Here is a 14,170-nt window from a genome sequence, read left to right as displayed (position 1 = left end):
GCAATGATTTATCTGCTCATGATTCTTTCTTCTCTGTTCTTGGTTTTGAATTCAATTTTCTATTCCTGAGGAATGGTTTGGAGGTTTTTTAATAAGGAATATTGGTGGTTAAGTGTGTGTGTGTATGGAAATAGTTGTACTTCCTCCCCCCAGTTCTTGAATTGTTGACCAAATCTGGAGTCATGGATAAACATCTTTAAACAGCTTCCTGGAATTTTTCTTGCTCCCTATTTTTATTTCATCTTTTGCTAGTCTCTTGCTCTCTTCCTTCTCATTTACATTTGAGATAAAAAAAATCATTCACTCATACATTGTGATACAGTGATCCACTTTTTTTTTTTTTTCATTTTTATTGAGATTGTTCAGATATCATACAATTATCCAAAGATCCAAAGTGTACAATCACTTGCCCCTGGGTACCCTCATACAGCTGTGCATCCATCACCACACTTAATTTTTGTTCAATTTTTAGAAACTTTTCATTACTCCAGACAAGAAATAAAGTGAAAGATGAAAAAAGAAAAAAAGAAAAGGAAACTCTAAACCTCCCCTATCCCTAACCAACCCCCCTCAATTGTTGACTCCTAGTATTGATATAGTACATTTGTTACTGTTTATGAAAAAATGTTGAAATACTACTAACTGTAGTATATAGTTTGTAATAGGTATATAGTTCTTCCCTATATGCCCCTCTATCATTAACTTCTAATTGTATTGAGTGATCCACTTTTGAAATCTGTGAACACTCATCTCAAATAGCTTCTGAAAGTAATTCTTTTAAATTATGTGTTAATATTTTAAAAATAATTCACAAAATAGAATTTTTTTAACTTTGCTGCAGATAGAACTGAGGTAAACAGAAGGTAAGCTGTGTATTTATTCATGTATATGTATGTGTAAATAAATGCATTTATCTCTAATCCTCCAGATTGTTTAGCCCATTTAATCAAATTTATTTAAATTATTCTCAGGCTATTTCTACTTGTCATAGAAGATAAATGAACTATCATTATTGTATGCAGCCAAACTGCTTTCATAAAGTGGAAAAAATATGCCAGAATCACTCTTAATCGATGGTAGATGTCTCTAACTACAGGCAGAAAATTTCTAGCTCCATTCAGAAGGGACAAACCAGGAACAATATTGCTATTGACCTATGTGTCTTAGAACTCTTCAGAGAGAGGTTAAAATTCAAATTGGTCTTTCCACACTGGTTCGTTGATCATTGTTAGGAAGCACAAAGGCAACACAGGGCATCGGTTTAGAGTGGTGTCTTTTATAGTTGCTTTACTGCAGAACTCTGAAAACCTCAGTTTAATATTTTTCATTTATGTTGATACTTGATCATGTTTGATGATGCTGCAATCAAAAGATGATAATTAAAATAATAGTGTTTGACTATCTTTTTCATTCACTGGCCAGTGCTTGCTCTTTTCTACTTAATGTTTCCCATTTTAATCTTGTTAATTTGTTAATTTTGTTTGCAATAAGTCACTTTAATTCCAGAAAGTTATTCCTCATTCTATGATTACCTCCAAAACAAAATTTTCACTGAGAATGAATTTGTTCATGAAAGGGACAACAAATGTGATGGAAGTGATGAAATTTGATTCAGACCTACATTTCTGTAAAATACTTAATATTTCTATGTTCTATCTTAGTTCTCTCTTCTGATCTGTTGGTTATCAAATGATTGGATCTTTCCTAATTAGCGAGATAGGAAATCTGTCCTCCAATATCTTTTCAGAGTTTAAAACTTGGAGCTCTCTGCTACATAATATTTATCGAAATTCCAGTTAGCTTAGTGAAACAGTGAACACTTAAGTTTCTTGTATATTCCAGGTGATTTTCCAGGTGCTATGGATTAATATATTACCAAATCATTTCTTGCTATTAATGGACATGCATTAAAAGTACAAGATACATACATATATACAGATAAAATACATTTTTTTATACCCGCTTTAACAGAAGTCACAGAGGAGGTCAAAGTAAGGAAAAGTCAATGTTTGGGTGTAAGGAGAATTCTTATGAAAACCTATATGAGTAAATAGTGCTTTGAAAATAATATTTCCGTCCTGCTTTGGGACGTAGATAGCTAGAAAGAGTGCCATTGCCTTAAAATGGTAAGTTCATGACTTGTCTTTAACCTATTGGAATTCCAACGGTAGAGGGCAACTAATTGATCATAAATATAAGAAAAGACAGGTTCCTGCAGATACCAATAAGGTGAGAACACACACATAGACCAGATGGAGCTGAACACTGATAAGGGGTGCTCAGGTAGGGTGATTGGTGAATTGGTGTAGGCCAGCCAAGTGTGCACTGGTGAGAGAGGCCATACATACAGGGGAAGTCTATACCCTCTTGCAGGCTTTTTTCTCATAAACTTTTTTTTTCCCATAAACTCCACCATTTGCTCACAGAAAATATCAGAAGAGTTCTGAAAATGTCTTCCTCATTGTACAGAATTGGAAGATAGGAACAGCAGGCACTGTGGCAAAAGGAGGAAACTTCACCTGGACCCCTTTCTCCTATGTCTTTTATAGAACAAAGGCCTTAGTTTGTGGGCAAAAAGGTGAAAACATGGTTGCTCTTAGGCCACTTGTGAACGTGAGGGAAGAGAAAACTCTCTACACCAGGAAGAATGGCAGGAATGGGTTCTGGGCTCAGAATAATACTGAGGAGGTGGCAAAAGCACTGAAAAGTGTTAGATATGGAATAAACAAAGCTAAACATCATTTTTCAAATTATTAATTGCTCTAGAAAATTAGTGATGGTCTAAAGCAAAATACTGCAATAAAATTTGTAGCATGTATAAAATAAAATAAATATGATAACAGCACATAGGATGAGAGGAAGGAATATACAGTTATAATTGGGAATAGACAGATGAAGTAGCACACTGTTTATTAAAGGTAGTTGCATATTAATTAAAATATATTTTAAGAAAACTATAGGTAAATCAGTAATTTTTTAAAAATATAATTACCAAGCCAATAGAGAAGCTAAAATAAAATTTTGAAAGTCCTAATTAACAAGAAAAGGTAAAATAAAAAGGAAAAATGTAAAAAAATAGAAAATGGCTAGCAATATGTTAGCTAGAACCATAACAATAATTATATTAAATGGGAATTGTCTAAACTCACCAATGAAAAGAAGGAAATTTTAAGATTGGATAGAAAAGCAAGACTTAACTATACACTTCCTACAAAATATGAAACAAATATAAAGATATACATAGGTTAAAAGCCAAGGGTAGAGAAAGATATACAATGCAAACACTATTCCAAAGAAAACAAATAGTTTTAGTTAAGTTTAGGCAAATTAAGTTTACAATTCAAAACAGCAAATAATGTCAGAAGTAATCAGAGGCATTATATAATGCTAAAGAGGAAATTCTCCATGATGATATAACAATATTAAATGAGTATGTATCAATAGAGTGTCAAAATAATGAAGTAGTAAAAACTAATATAACTGAAAAGATAAACAGACAAATGCAATACAATAGTTGGATATTTTAACACTCCTTTCTTACACAGCAATAAATAATGAAGGCAAATTGTATCATTTAAATTAATTTCCTTCCTCAGCTTGTTGTGGTGTCAACAAAAGAAAAAAATTGAAGATTAATGTAGAGTTACAAATGGCCAGGCTAGGTGTCAAAGAAATGTCCCAGTACACAGTCAATCAGCAAACACTCCAAGGGTTTTCTTTATTTTCTGTGTTTTTTTCCTGTGGGTCCTAAGCATTTAAGTGATGCTCTGTCAAAGCATTAGCTCATCACATTTTTTTTTTCATTGATTTATTCCTTTATTTGTTCATTATTTATTCACACGTTCAATTAATAAACATTTATCGAGTACATACTTTGTGTGCTAGGAGCTATTCTAGGTACTGGGTATAGAGTTTTGAATACAAAGAAACAAATTCCTGCCTTCACTGAGCTTATACTCTAGAGGAGAGAGACAAACAATATAAAATAAATAAGTAAAAGTTTATAGCAAGCTCATCACATTTTAAAGGCACAGACTTTATAGATCAATACAACAAGGAATACAGATGTTTAAAAAATACATTAGAAAAGTTAATAAACAAACTACAACTCACTAAAAACAAGGAAAATAAACCCTGAAGAAGTGGAAGAACTGATTTCCCAGCTTGCCACATTATAATGTTCAAAATGTTTGGTTTTCAACAAAAAATACTAAGCATGGAAAGAAAAAGGTAAGTATGACCTACTTACTGGAGGACTTAACAGAAACTGTCTCTGAGAGCACAAACATTGGATTTAATAAAGACTTTAAGTCAACTGTCTTAAATATGCTCAAAGAGCTAACGGCACCAAGAGAATGGTGTCTTAAAAAATAGAATATATCAATAAAGAGATAGAAAGTATAAAAACTATCAAATAGAAATTACAGAGCTGAAAACTACAATAACTGAAATGAAAAATTAACTAGAGGGTTTCAATAGCAGATTTAAGCAGACAGAAGAATCAGCAAACTTGAAGTGAAGTCAATTGAAATTATCCAAAATGGTAATCAGAAAGAAAAATAATAGTGAAGGAAAATGAACAGAGCCTAAGAGACCTGTGGGACACCATTAAGTATATCAACATAGTGATAATGGGAGTAGCAGAAAGAAGGAAGACAGAGGCAAGGGCAGAAATAATATTTGAAAAAATAGCAAACCCAACCTCTCTAAATTTGATAAAAGGCATAAATCTACACATCCAAGAACCTCAACAATCTCCAAGAATGATAAATGCAAAGAGATCCAAAAAGAGACACATTGTAACCAAACTTTTGAAAGTCAAAGAGAAAGAGAGAATATTGATAGTAGCAAGGGAGGGGCAACTTGTCATGTACAAGGCATTTTCAATAAGATTATAGCTGACTTCCCCATAGAATAAATGAGGCAGGATGGGAGGGGGATACCATTTAAAGTGCTGAGAGATAAAAAAAAGCAACAACAGCAAACTATCAATAATGAAAGCTATATCCAGCAAACCTGTTCTTCAAAAATGAAAGTGAAATTAAGACATTTTCCATAAAATAAAAGCTGAGGGAGTTTTTGCTAATGACAAGCCCTACAAGAAATGCTAAAGGGAGTACTTCAGGTGGAAATAAAAGGATAACAGAGGGTAACTCAAAGCCATACAAAGTCCTATATACAGAAAATCCTGAAAAAAATCTGCAACAAAGTTCCTACAGCTAATAAATAAATTCAGCAAAATGGCAGGATACAAAATCAGCAATATACTATATATATATATATATATATATATATATATATATATATATATATACAATATACTAGCAATGAACAATCAGAAGAAGAAATCAAGAAAAATTTCCAGTTACATTAGCAAGTTAAGGAATCAATAATCTAGAAATAAATTTAACCAAGAATGTAAAGCACTTGCACACAGAAAACTACAAAACAGGGCTAAGAGAAATCAAAGATGACCTAAATAAATGGAAGGCATTTTGTGTTCATGGATTGGAATACTAAATATCATTGCCATGTCAATTCTACCCGAAGTGATTTACAGATTCAATGTGTCTCAATCAAAATTCGAGCAACCTTCTTTGCAGAAAAGAAAGGATAATCATCAAATTTATATGAAAGGCTAAGGGGCCCTGAATAGCGAAAGCCATTTGGAAAAAGAACAAAACTGGAGGACTCATACTTCCTGACCTTAAAAGTTATTAAAAAGCCACGGTAATCAAAACAGCATTGTACTGGCACAAGGATACACAAATAGACCAGTGGAATTGAGAGTCCAGAAATCAACCCTTACAAACATGCCACTGATTTTTGACAAGGAAACCATTCAATTGGGATAGAATAGTCTTTTCAACAAATTGTGCTGGGAAAACTGGATCTTTATTTATTTGCAAAAGAATGAAGATTGACTCCTACCTCACACCAGATACAAAATCATGTCAAAATGTATCAAAGGCCTAAATATAAGAGAACTATCAAACTCCTAGAAGAAATCATTAGGGAAGCATCTGCAGGACTTTGTGCAAGGCAATGGTTTCTTAGACTTTATACCCAAAGCACAAGCAACAACAAGAACAACAAAAATAGATAAATGGGAACCCATACAAATTTACAACTTCTATGCCTCAAAGGAATTTGTCATAAAAGTAAAATGACAATCTACACCATGGGAGAACAAATCTGGAAACCACATATCCAATAAGGGTTTAATATCCAGAATATATAGAGAAATCCTATTTAACAACTAAAAGACAAGAAACCCAATTAAAAAATGGGCAAAAGGCTTGAATAAACATTTCTTTGAAGAAGATATACAAATGGCCAAAAAGCACATGAAAGGAAGCTCAATATCTTTAGCCATTAGGGATGAATAGAAAAAACACAAGGACATAGATACCATTTTGCACCCACTAGAATGGCTACTATTTTTTAAAAAGTGGAAAATTACAATTGTTGAAGAGGATGTGAAGAAATAGGAACACTCAGCAAGTTGGCACGATGCATGGAAGAGGCATCCCCCCCATTCTTTTTGTATAATTTGGAAAACTCCTGGCTGAAAAATTTAACCTGAAAGTTGTTCCAGGAATAGTAAAAAGCCAGGACTGTTACCTAAACAAATGCACAACTGCTTTCTTAAGCACATCCTTAATGCAGGGAAATGAGATCTGCACAAATTGAACAATATAAATTAACTTCACAGATGATATAGTAGTCATGGAAAATAACATTAAAATATAAACCCTACAAGCTCTGAAACACTATGATGCATATTTGGTAACTGAAAACACACACACACAACACACACACACACAAAGGGAGAAATAATGTGTTCCTAAAACTGGAAATAATGGAATAACTTTAAAGACTTTATAATATAAACTTTATTTATAGGGAACAACTTAGTTAAAAATGTTCATTGTATGTATGTAGCACATTTTACCATTCATCTCAGTTGATGTATATTTGGGTTGCTTCTGTCATTTGGCAACTGTGAATAATGCCACTATGAACATCAGTATAAAAATATCTGTTTGAATCCCTCCTTTCAATTATTTTGGGTATACACCTAGAAGTGGGACTGCCAGGTCATATAGTCATTATATACCCAGCTCTCTGAGGAATCACCAAATTGTCTTCCACAGTGGCTGCATTATTTTACATTGTCACCAGCAATGAATGAGTGTTCTTATTTCTCTCCATCCTTTTCAACACTTGCAATTTTCTGTTTTTTTTTTTTAATTGTTGCCATTCTAGTGAGTGTGAAATGGTGTATCATTGTGGTTTTGATTTGCATTTCCCTGATGGCTAATGATGTTGAGCATCTTTTCATGTCCTTTTTGGCCATTTGCATATCTTCTTTGGAGAGATGTCCATTCAAGTCTTTTGCTCACTTTTTAATTAGGTAGTTTGTCTTTTCATTGTTAAATTGAAGGATTTCTTTATATACTATAGATATTAAACTTTCAAAATGTGGTATCCCATACAATGGATTATTATTCACCTGTAAAAAAGGAATGAAGCTCTGATACATCTTGCAGTAACTTGGATGAAACTTGAAGGCAACATATTGAGTGAAATAAGCCAGACGCAAAACAACAAATATTGTATTGTCTCACTAATATTAAGTAAATAGAATAAGCAAATGAACAGAGTCAGAATCTAGAATATAGGTTACCAGTGGGTGGGGTGGGGATAGAGAGTACGGAGTTAGAACTTAAAATATACAGCATTCCTATTTGGAGTGAGGGAAATATTTTGGTAAAGGATGATGATTATGGTAGCACATCTTGAACATAATTAACAGCACTGAAATACATATCTGACTATGATTAAAAGGGGAAATGTCAAATTATATATATGGTAACAGAATAAAAATTTTAAAGAAATCCACAGAACTACACTCCACAAACAGTGAACCCTAAATTAAGCTGTGGACTGTAGTTAATAGTACAATAATAAAACTGTGCTTTCATCAGTTATACAAAATGTATGACACCAATGCAAGGCATTAATAATAGGGTAGTATCTGTGAATCCTGTATTTTATGTACGATTGTTTTGTAAGCCCACAACTTCTCTAATGAAATAAGTTCAAATAAGCAAATTAAAAAGAAATTAAAAGAAAACAAACTGATAAAAGTGTTTGATGGATAATTAAAGTGTGGAATGGTTATAAGGTGGTAGGAAATAGGTGATTAGACTTCAAAAAAAGACTATTACAGAATTCATGGATTTGATAGTGGAGTACATGATTGGAATCTTGAGAACACCATGTTTGTAAAAACAAAACAAACACACACACACACTGAGGATATCTCTGTGGAAAACACCTGTATTCAAGAGACAAAAAATGGTGGACAGCAGTATTTAAATAAAAGGGAAGACACCAAGGGCAATATTTAATTGAACTTCCAGAGTTTGAGAATGTCAAATGTTTCAAATAAGTAATTAGGCACTGTCTAGGCAGTCAATCACAGGATTCTACCTCTTTGTCTCTATCTCTCTGCCTCTGTATATTTCCACATAAAATATTGTGACTGACAGAGCAAATGGAACCTGTGGTTTTAATTTGAAATTCTGATGCCAACGAAATTCTACTTAATATTTTCCATTTCTTTATTTTTTTGTAATGCTTAAACTAGAATGTTTTGACAGTGAAATACATATGAAATTTAGAAAGATTCAAGCATTGCTTTATGCCAGATGAACATATTATGTGGAATATTTTATTTTAATAGTGTACTTTAAATAATATGGTAGGAGGATCTGATTTAGCTACAAAATATGAACTTAATAATTTATTTTATAATATAAATTTATCCATTGAATTGATGTGTAGTATTTAGCCATCTTTTCTATATTTAGTTTTCATTCCATTTATATTTATTCATGCTATAAATTTTAATGGATTCTTTAGAGCAGATAGGTTATAAATTGTGAATTTATATGAATGATTATGCACAGTTGCATGTGACAAATTCATGAGCAAAAAATATGTAGTAAAAATATTTCTGAAGGGATATTTATGCATTTATTACTTTCTTCTAAAACTTAAATGTGAAATTATTAACAGTTTACTCTCAATAATGGAGTATTTAAGAATAAATATCTGGCCTTAATTTTTGAAACTCACTATACATGTGTTAGGTATGGACTTACATATGTTGTGAATATAGACTATAAGTCAGAGGATTTATATGCTTAAATACTATGGAAATTTTAGGCCTGAATTCACAAATTTAAAAATAATTTTAACTACTTGTACTCTACACAAATATTTATTTAGTCTTTTAACCATTTCAAGGCATATTCATTATGGCATGAAATCTTGAAGTATTTAAAATTCAAAGAAATCGTAATTAAAATCCTAGAGTAAAACTGTAATAGCAACCATTAAAAATACATTGTTTTCACAAATATATAGAAAACATCCTTCTTAATCTTTCTTTAGGGATCACAGCTATCACCTGGTATCTCGTCCTTTTAAAACTACTGAGTAAAATTGTTCTAGTTTGCTGATGCTGCCATTAAGCAAAATACCAGAAATGGATTGGCTTTTATAAAAGGAATTTATTTGGTTACCAAGTTACAGTCTTAAGGCCATAAAGTGTCCAAAGCAAGTCATCAACAATCAGGTACCTTCACTGGAGGATGGCCAACGGTGTCCGTAAAACCTCTGCCAGCTGGGAAGGCATATGGTTGGCATCTGCTCCAGAGTTCTGGTTTCAAAATGGCTTTCTCCCAGGACGTTCCTCTCTAGGCTGCAGCTCCTCAAAAATGTCACTTTTAGTTGCTCCTGGGGAATTTTTCCTCTCTTAGCTTCTCTGGAGCAAAAGTCTGCTTTCAACAGCTGTCTTCAAACTGTCTATTATCTGTAGCTCCTCTTCTCAGTTCCTGTGCATTCTTCAAACCCTCTGGGCTGTACCAAGCTCCCTCCTTCTGTCTGAGCTTACGTAGTGCTCTAGTAAACTAATCAAGGCCCATGCTGAATGGGTGTGGACATGCCTCCATGGAAATTATCTCATCAGAGTTATCTCCTATGGTTGGGTGGGTCACATCTCCATGGAAACACTTAAAGGATTCCAAAATCTAATCAACACTAATATGTCTGCCCACACAAGATTGCATCAAAGATAATGGTGTTTTGGGGGACATAATACATCAAACTGGCACAATAATTAATATGGAAAATGTTTGGGATTTTGGATACAATTAAATTCATTATGAATCCATAGTGTGATGCAGCTGCTATAAGGCACATACATTTTTAAGCTTCTTTGCTGGATATAAGGTATTTAGAATTAAGTCTAGATAGATTTCTTCTATTTTTTTCAAGTTGGCCCATAACTGTAATATTAGATTCAGTTCCATGTTCCACACCTTGAAGGATATTGATTGATTTTAATGCATTCAGAGAATAAATAGGATGATAACAATGAAAAGCAATTAATAATACAGGGCATTTTCTATAAAGAAAAGAGTTTTGCCATATGCAATATGATACTTATCTCTAAAATTTTAAGGCCTGTCATACCAAGAGAGATAAGGTTTATATTTTGTGGGTTTAAGAAGTACAACTAGAAGTAACGTGGTGAGTCCAAGGGGAGAACTATTATAGCCGGAAGATGGTGATATTACCTAGCCTCCGCTTTATAGTGATACACGTAGCAAAATGAAAGATATTTTGCTTAGATTTCCAAGTAACTTCAATTTACATAATATGTCGATTTCTTTGTCTATAGTAAAATCCACTGCTAATTGTTATTGGTAAATTACATTAAACAACTAACTTTAAGGTGGAGAAAGTCAACATGAAATGGTGAAAGGACCATGGGTTTTATTATTTTTTAATGTACTTCTATTGAGGTATATTCATATACCATACAATAATCCAGTGTACAATCAGTTGTTCGCAGTATCATCACATATTGTGCATTCATCACCACAATCAATTTTTGAACATTTTCATTACTCAAAAAAAATAAGAATAAAAATAAAAGTAAAAAGAAACACCCAAAACATCCCATACCCCCTAAACCCCCTTTTATTATTCATTTATGTTTTTGTCCCCATTTTTCTATTCATCTGTCCATACACTGGATAAAGGGAGTGTGAACCACAGGGTTTTCACAATCACATGTTCACACTATATAAGCTATTTAATTATGTAATTGTCTTCAAGAATCCAGGCTACTGTATTGCAGTTCAACAACTTTGTTTCATTTCTCTTCCCACTTTTGGTCTAGAAGCCTTTCTCACTCCCATGATGCTGGGTTCAGGCCCATCCCTGGGAGTCATGTCCCATGTTGCTGGGGAGATTTACACACCTGGGTGTCAGGACCATGGATTTTAGAGTAGCAAAGACTTGGATTTGAATCTGGCCTTTGCCACATAAGAGCTCAGAGAACTTAACTAGCCACTTACATCATGCAATCTCACTCATCTTATCTGTCAGAAGGGACTGATGATATGTTGTTCTCAACCTGCTTGTTTCTAACAATTGCACCTTAGTCTTCTGGTCACTCTTAGTGGTTGAAGAGTAATCACTAACTCTGGACTGATCTCCTGGCTTTGAAGCCTGGCTGTCCATTTACTAGCCATAGGATCTAGGAAAAATTACTTAGCTTCTTTGTGTCAGTTTCCTCCTCTGTAAGATAGAGATATCAGCAGCACCCACAGATTTGTTGTAAGAATACATGAATAAGAACACATAAAGCTTTTAAAAAGTAACAGTATGTGGTAAAAATGAGGTAAATTTTTGCCCATATTATTATTGCTATTGTTATTATTACAGTCTGTCCCTCATAACTCACTGATTACAAAAGCCAGATGCCCCACCAGTGCCCCCCAAATGATACAAAAGGAGAAGAAAATGAAAAAGAAATTTATAAAGAAATATGTGTAAACATTAAAATCCTTCCCTTCAAAAGAAATCCTGCTAATATTTCTCTACTTGTATTTTTTAATCCATTCTTCCTCCATAAGGTATGTTAGTTAATTTTGACCTTTTATAGAATCTATTATATTAATCTTCTAACTGGCCTACTTGTTTTCAGTTTCCACCCTTGTAGCCTAGACTACAGATTGCTGCCAAATATTTCCAGAAATACTTTTTAATCACTGTCCTATCCTTCTCCATAAACTGAAGAACTCTCTAAAATCAGCCCCCTTCATAATCTTGTCTGAATCTATAACTTCCAAATATATCTTCAGCTACTTCTACATAATCTTTTATACAAGCCGCCTTTTGTGTATTTTCTAACTTTGCATTTCTGTTTGTCTCTAATCCTTTGGTTAGGAGGAGTTAATATATTGACATTCTGACAGTCCTTTAAACTTCAGACTGAACCTTATTCCAGCATAAAGCTTTTCTGGGACCTTCAGTGATTTCTCCCTACCCTGAAATTATATTGTATTCATTGTCCATCATATTCTCAAAATGGATATCTCCTGCTTTGTAAGTTTCTTTTATTTACACATTTTATAACTTTTCACAATATTTAGCACAAGTTCCACCAAATAAATGTACTGACTACCACCTAGAGATCTGTTTCCCATATTTGAAGTATCTCCCTAACTAGATAATTAATTATGCCCCACAGTACCTAGAGTTTTGCCCTGCACATAATAAGTTTTCAAATATGTGTACAGTGGTTGGCCTCTTATAAATACAAATTTAAATATGGTTCAGTTTCTTAATAGCTTTGTGACATTTGACCTTAAAGTTGTCCCTTTCATAATTGAAACAAGTGCAAGTTACATTTTATAGTAAAGTACCATGTATTACTTTGTATGAATTCGTTTCCATTGTGCATAGTGGTTCTGGAAATTTAAGTGAATTTGTTTTGCATTGAGAGTAGGTAGTTTTAGAAATGGAAACTGTTGAACAGTTAAAATAATATGTGGTTCTGAATCAGAAGATCTAGGTTTTAGACTTGGTTTTGCCATTTCCTAGGTGTTTGGCTATTGGCACATAATCTCCCTGAGCCTTTTTCCTTTCTAACAGAACTTGGGTGATAATTTCAACAACATACAAACTTCACATTGGATATTTGTTTGTTTTGCTCTCTGTTGAATCCTAAATATCTAAAACAGTATCTGGTAGAATAGATAATAAAATTGTTGATTGAATATCTTCTAGAAAGGTGTTTGTCAGGATGAGAAAATTAACGTTTGTGAATGTGTTCTGATGAGGGGTCCTTTAGTTTTATGCAAAATTTTATGAATTCCTTAAGGAGAGGGCATATTTACCAGTTTATCCCTAGGGCCTGGCACATGGTCATGCACAGTTGACATGCGACTTATCTGAAGGTAAAAGAAGAGGCTGACAAGAGAGAATCCTGTACTTGTATTTGCCATTTGCCAATTACCAATTTACCAAATTACCATTTTACCAGTGTATTCATACGTAGTTTCTTGCCTGTAATTTTTCTCTTGTCATTTTAAGTGTGATCTGGTTGATATAGTTTAGGAAGCTAATTTGTATCTGGGTATCAGAATTAGACGCCAATAAAGTATAATACAGATTGGTGAAGAAATGTGTGATACATAAAAATATTTCGAGACATTCAAGGAAAATAGGCAAATTAGCACGTCCTTTCCCTGTTAATTATTTACCACCATAAGTATGGCACTCCTATGTGCTCAGGTATGAATAAAATGAATTCATATTTTGTTTTTCTTAGAAAAATGTGTAAGATATTCCCATTTTACAAATGTATTCTTAGCCCCATTATACAAATCCAGGAAATTAGTCTTGGTGTGAATAAGATCACACAGCTAAACACATACACACAGAGGAAAGATGAGAATCTAGATCATTAATTCCCAGGTGCTATCATGTCATATTTGTAATAATACCAGTAGCATTTGTTTTAAGGCTGTTTTGAGGGCCATTAAGCCAGGGATCAGGTTTTCTTCATCACTGTATCCTTATTGACTAAATTTGCTGTAAGAGTGAATAAGTAAATAAAGGCTTTATTAGAAGTTCAAATAAGTTGCCATGGAAGACCAAAATGAGAAGTTTTCTTCGGAATGGGAAATCTGAGGAAAAATTTTGGGAAGGTATAGAGTTCTCCTGGGGTTTAGAAGAAGGATGAGAATTTTGTTGCATGAGGATGTGGGGTGGTAGGGAAAGGTATTCCAGGCAGAAGACA

This window comes from Choloepus didactylus, chromosome 8 (assembly GCF_015220235.1).
Source record: "Choloepus didactylus isolate mChoDid1 chromosome 8, mChoDid1.pri, whole genome shotgun sequence".
Lineage (NCBI taxonomy): Eukaryota > Metazoa > Chordata > Mammalia > Pilosa > Megalonychidae > Choloepus > Choloepus didactylus.
The sequence above is the reverse complement of the archived record's forward strand: the minus strand, read 5'-3'. Positions refer to the sequence as shown.